General features: G+C 43.2%; 1 long non-coding RNA gene across 1 annotated transcript; it reads left to right on the top strand.

The window, feature by feature from the left end:
* Positions 1 to 2,373: 2,373 nt before the first annotated feature.
* LOC123142217 (uncharacterized) lies at positions 2,374 to 5,767 on the top strand. The gene is made up of 4 exons (XR_006470549.1): positions 2,374 to 2,447; positions 2,656 to 2,744; positions 4,160 to 4,196; positions 4,283 to 5,767. It is a non-coding gene; the product is annotated as an uncharacterized lncRNA (long non-coding RNA).
* Positions 5,768 to 6,099: the final 332 nt, after the last annotated feature.

Raw genomic sequence — 6,099 nt, 5'->3', positions numbered from 1 at the left:
ATAAATGAAAGATCTGAATTCCTCCTTTACGTCGTCATCATGCAGATGGCGTACAATGTTCTGCTGAATGTGCCATATACATAGTCTATGGTTTGAGTCTGGCCAGACCACCCTGATTGCTCTCTGCATTGCAAGGTCCCCATCTGTGATCACAGATATCGGATGCTTCTGTGCCATGCAATCAGAAAAGGTCCGCAACATCCACTCGTATGCCTGGCTTGTTTCATGAGAAATTATACCACAGCCAAAAATAACAGTGCTGCGGTGGTGATTCAACCCGACAAACGGCACGAATGGCAGATTGTATTTGTTGGTTCTGTATGTGCTATCGAAAACAATGATGTCTCCGAAAGCCTCGTAGTCAAGTCGCGATTGACTATCAGCCCAGAACAGTCCCTTCAGATGGCCATGCTCGTCTACCAAGTACTTGAAGAAAAAATCCACATCTCGCTCTCGCCTCGCCATCATGTGCATGATCACCGTATTAGCATCACCGGCACTGATTGTCTCCTGCTTATTAGCATGGCAGAAATTATAAATGTCCCTCTTTATGCATCCAACCTTATCAAATCCACCGTATTGAAAGCACAAAATATCCATAATACGGTATTTGCGGATCCCACATTTTTCCATGTCCACAATGTCCGCTTTCTGCTCATCGCTAATTCGTCTGTGCGAACGCAGCAGACAAGAAAGATCCCGTGGGGCTAGAGGATGGCTGTGCTCATCGATGAAATCCTTGACAAACCACCGACCGGTTTCCTCCTGTCTCGTAATGACCAATTTAGCATTACACCCAACACGAGTTAAACTTCGTGGCCTCCTCTTTCTATCTTCCATCTTTCTTTTCATGTGCTTCTCTTCGCGAAACCCTTGACGACTACACACAATTTTCCTTAAAATTATGTATTTGTTGGATCCATCCCACTCAACGTAGCTTTTCCTCACACTAAAACCTTTTTCAAGAGCATATTTGTTGTAGAATTCATAGCCTTCAGCCTCACTATCAAACATCTTGCTGACAACATTTAGATACTCGAACATACTCTCATCACTTGCATACGCCATGTCTTCCTGCATATGACATGTGAGGGAAACCAATCATCAACATCTTTCTGTTTATCAATGTTGCAGGTGTAAAATAGCTCATAGGAAAAGACAAGTGCATGGAAAAGACTTTTGCTCGTTTGACATGTGAGGGAAACCAATCATCAACGCCCAAGTTTAATTCCCCGCAAGATCGGACGGCTAATAAAAATCAGACGTGATCAGAGATGTAAGTACTGCTAAATTGAATTGCATGCACTAGGGAAACCTAAATCGATGATGACTAAACAAATCTAAGTAGGAAGTGCAGGCTACGAATCAAAGTAAGTTGAGATTCAGGCGATTCATACCTTAAGATGCAAGTCCGGAAGCGATGGGATCAGTGGGGGGCTTTCTCCTATACCGCCACTGCCGTCGCCACCGACACTGCCGCCGCAGATGTCACGCCTTATTCTTCTTCCTGCCGCCGACCACGTCTTTTATAGTGAAGGGGACCAGGAGGAGGACGAGAACGACGCCGACGACAGTGAATTGGTTCCTCTCGCCGGGCTCGTCGGACAGAAGGAAGAGGACGAGAAGGAGGACTTGACCGAGCTACTAGATCTAGACGTGGTTCTGGTCGTGGCGAGAAGGAGGACTTGACCGAGCTACTAGATCTAGACGTGGTTCTGGTCGTGGACGTGATCGGTTGAAAAAAAAAATTTTAACCTGGACCATTATGCCCTTCTCTGATTAAACTAATTAAGTTAATTCATTTTTAATCCCCCACCAGATCGGACGGCTAATAAAAATCGAAGGGGTAAGTACTTGAAAGTACTCCCAGTACCGCCCCAATCACCGTAAACGAGCTCTTAAAACAAAGGTACGGAGTTGATAATTTAAATTCCTCAATTCATGTTGGCCTAATCTTCCCTTGCTAAGGTCAGGTTTGTCTGCTGGATTTTCGTTTATTGTAAGTTGTTATTGACACACACGCGCACATGCCTAATCTGTTGGAATAAGCCATGCCCGTGGCGGTGGTGACCGGCATGTGCGCGTCCAGGTCAGGTCCGAGGCAGGGTGTGTGCGTGTGTGAGTCTGTTGGCGATCTGTTGGGAGTCCAAGACACAGCAGGCGCGTGTGAGCGCGTCGTGCGAGTAGGCCAGGGCGTGCTGATCGGGCAGTGGAGGCGCGTCGTTGCGCGCATGTTGGTTAGTGGTTAGTGCATGCTAGGTTGATTAGTTCGTGCGTGCGTGCGTGGTTAGTGGCCGGATGCATGCGACGTGTGGGCTGCTCCTGTGTGCTGAGCTATATAAGCCAATGTAATCGACTTGTTCGGTGAGCCGAGTAGAATACAGAGAAAAGAATACGGCGTTCGTCGCCGGCGGGGCATCCGTTGCCCGGCAGGCGTTTGTCGCCCGGTAATCCACTGTGTCTCGTGTTCTTCTTTATCGTCCGTTGATCCTCGGTTCCAACATAATCTGTACTAAGGTTCAATTTCTGGTCACTTTTTGTGACGTTTTTTTAGCGTAGGTTATCTTTAAACACCTATCTTATACCTTTCTATATGGTTATTTACATGGAAGTACTATGTTCTCTTGCTGATATTAGTCTTTTGCTATGATACAGATTCAGATGCACTTGCAGAGTAATGACATTACGTGGAGAAATTAATCAACCGGATGTTACAGCACTCAACCAAAATTTGCTCCATCAAGGTGATGAATACAACATTCTTGCTATGCTTTCTTCTTAAGAATATGCATGATCTTGAAAAGCTGGCTGCTGGTGTTATTTGTTTTAATTTATTTCTAACACTCAAGAAGGAATTAGAGTCTAGAGTAATTAGTATCCAGAATAAGGTCTAATTGGGTAGAACGTCTTGAACTGCTTTCTTAATGGGATTATTCCAACATGTATCAGGTGAAAACATTGTCCCATCCATTTAAATGCACTCTTGTTCAGTTTACATCTGCTTTTCCGTCTGGCTTCACTTACCATTGTATTCTCACCACACAATTTATACTGAGATTGTTCCAGCCTGACTATCTTCTACGTAACTATGCTCCATTCAATGCTTTTACAAAACTGAATCAAAACAAATCACCTTTTGTTTAGGAATCTGTTTTGACAATGACATGACAGTTGGAACTCACAGAATTTCATTTTCAACCACTGCACTGTATGTTGCTCTTTTATGTTACAGTTAAATTCATACACTGCAGTAGTGACTATTTTCTCTTACCACATGACTGCATTTCTTCAAACTATGCTGCTTTTTAGTAATTAGGCTCTTCATAATTTCCAGTGCTGTCAGCAGAAACTAATCTGATCCATCAACCAGTTCTAAAATATCATGTGAATATTTCGTCCATCAACCAGTTATAAAATATCATGTGAATATTTCGTCAGGCACCACCGAACTGATAGTTATTCACTTCATACTTTTAATGCTTGTCATTGAGTGTATGGTTTTTTTCTACCTGAACAAGATTTGCTTTTCATCCACTGAATTATATGATAATCTTTGTATCTACAACCTAATTTCTATTATTGTTTCCTTTACTTCCAACTCTCATTATTTACATTTCACAGTTCACCAAGCGTGGCCATTTTTATTTAGATATTCTTTTCCATCTAATTTCAGTCAACATTTTATTATAATGCGACTGTTCAAGCATGATCATGGCATGCATCCACATGCTCCATTCCAAACTTTTACAAAAGTGAATCAAAAGGACCTACCTTCATTTTATGAATTTGTTTACACACTCAAATGAAGAATGTGGTGCTGGCAATTTTACATACATCGTTAGCATGAATATGTTATAAACTGACAGCATTTCATTTTCATCCAATGTACTCTATCTTCATCTTTCATGTTACAATTAAATTCACTCACTGCACTACTACCAGCATTTTGTAAAGGAACTGCAGCACTAATTAGTTATTCTTACTCAAGGATGTATACCTCATCACCTGTGCGTTCAATTTGTGAAGGCATAGTGTGTGTTAAAGTTTACTTCTTATATCACTGCTGCTTCCCAGTTATTTTTCTATCATACCGCGTGATATAATAATTGCCATACTATGTTTGATTCTACTAACAATTCTGTCAACACACGCTCCACAGCGCGACGAGGGCGAGCATCCAGAGTACATCATATGCGGTAAGCAGATACCACAGCCGTCATGTAACAAACGCCGTTGCCTCACCTCTCATACGTCCGAAACATGATCTCCAAATGCAATGCAGGAACACCTGGCGGGATCCAGTACTTTGGAGAGCTTGAAGAGCATAGTTACTGCTGCAATGAGCATCATGTCTACACATTTGTCAGTTCCTGAACGATGCCCAGCAGCAGGAACTCATGGGCCCAAATAACGTGGACCGAAGCTGCACGAGGGACTAGGCCTTCTCGTTTTCCTTCCTTTTCTCTTTTTCTAGCGATCGGGGGACTCCACACACATAAAACCAGCCAACGACAGCGTATGCGTACAAATCTTTTAGCGCAAAATCAAGGTAGGGCGGGCGCCCTGCCTCGCCCTACCGGGAGCCCCGCCTGTGCCCTCAGGCATGATCAGTGGCGAATCTTGGAAGAAAATCGAGGGCGGGCTCAAAGTTCACAGTGCGAAAAAAAAGCCACCGACTCCCAATTCTTTTGTCCAAAGAAGGTTAATATTTACTGTAATCTTTTGGATTTTTTTTGAAAATATCAAATGTTTGACCTTTCTCGCAAAATAGCCATCATTTCGAACTAATATAGTAACTTGTTTTACCATGCCAAATCTAGCCGCTTGTGATGGATTCTTGAAAAGAAAACAAGGGAAACAAAAAGCAGCCTCCTTTTTCACATTGCCTTTTTTGAATCTTGTCGTTATTTATGTGGTCTTGGAATTTGCAGACCATGGCTCGGAAGGGCATGACAAGACTGTTCACAGAGGAAAGTTTGGAGAGGCCAACCGACTCGGTACTGACGTCGGCCTCCAATGGACAATCATCTCCACCCGTACCTCAAGGGCGAGTAAAGAGACCGCGTGCACTTGCTAAGGAACCTTTGCAAGCTGGAAGGTCAAATCAGTCAACATATGCGTCCTCTGGACTCTCTCAGGCAAATGAGAGCATTGCAGATGAGGGGATTGCAGATTTAGGCATTCCAAAAGGGGGCATTCCTGAAGAGGATGTTCCAGAAATGGGTGATCATAGGAAGAAGAAACCGGGTGATCATAGGAAGAAGAGTCCGAACAACATCACACGATGCAGGCCCATGGAAATTAAGGGTCTCCAAAATTCACTCGAACCGCGTCACGTTGCTATGATCGAGGAAAGAGAATGGGATGCCCCTCTAAAATTACAAGTGATGGAAGCACTAAGAACTCAGACTGTCAAGGATATGGCTATGCTTATTGATGAAAAAGGGAGACTTGATCTGAAAGGCACATATATTGATCTGTATGAGCTGGCACCATATGTGATGGGCGATCCCAATGAAGGTGATTTTGTGGGACCTGCAGTTGGGATTCCTATAGGTTTTGAGGAATTGAAAGCGATGATCAAACGGCCCCCATCTGATCCTCACTCAAAACGGTGGGTCCTGACCACGAATGAATTAAAGGAGTTGTTGATAGATTTGTCCCAGAAGAATAATCCGGCTGACGATGAAAAAGTTATGTGTCTTTACAGGCTTTATGTGTGGGCTTTGATCAATGCACCAAGTTGTGCCAGTACTGCTAATATGAATCATTTGGGTGTATTTTGTACTGGTGAGGAGTATAGGTCGTGCGATTATAGTGTAGATACTTTGGTGGATGGTGTCACAAGTTGGAAAAACGGAGATTTAACATCAATTCCAGGAAATATGTTATTACCCCTGGTAAGTTATCTCGTATATGTTTGGTACTCAATTTACTTGCAAATATTCTGTGTAATGACCAGTGACATTATGTTTCCGACTGGGTTCCCAACAAATCATAGTTGCGGACTTAGCGATACTAGAGGACGATGAAACTCCACCACCAGCATCTGGTTTTCCACGCTATGAATTCATACTACAAGAGCGGTTTACTAAGGTG

This window comes from Triticum aestivum, chromosome 6D, assembly GCF_018294505.1.
Source record: "Triticum aestivum cultivar Chinese Spring chromosome 6D, IWGSC CS RefSeq v2.1, whole genome shotgun sequence".
Taxonomy (NCBI): domain Eukaryota; kingdom Viridiplantae; phylum Streptophyta; class Magnoliopsida; order Poales; family Poaceae; genus Triticum; species Triticum aestivum.
The sequence above is the reverse complement of the archived record's forward strand: the minus strand, read 5'-3'. Positions and strand labels throughout refer to the sequence as shown.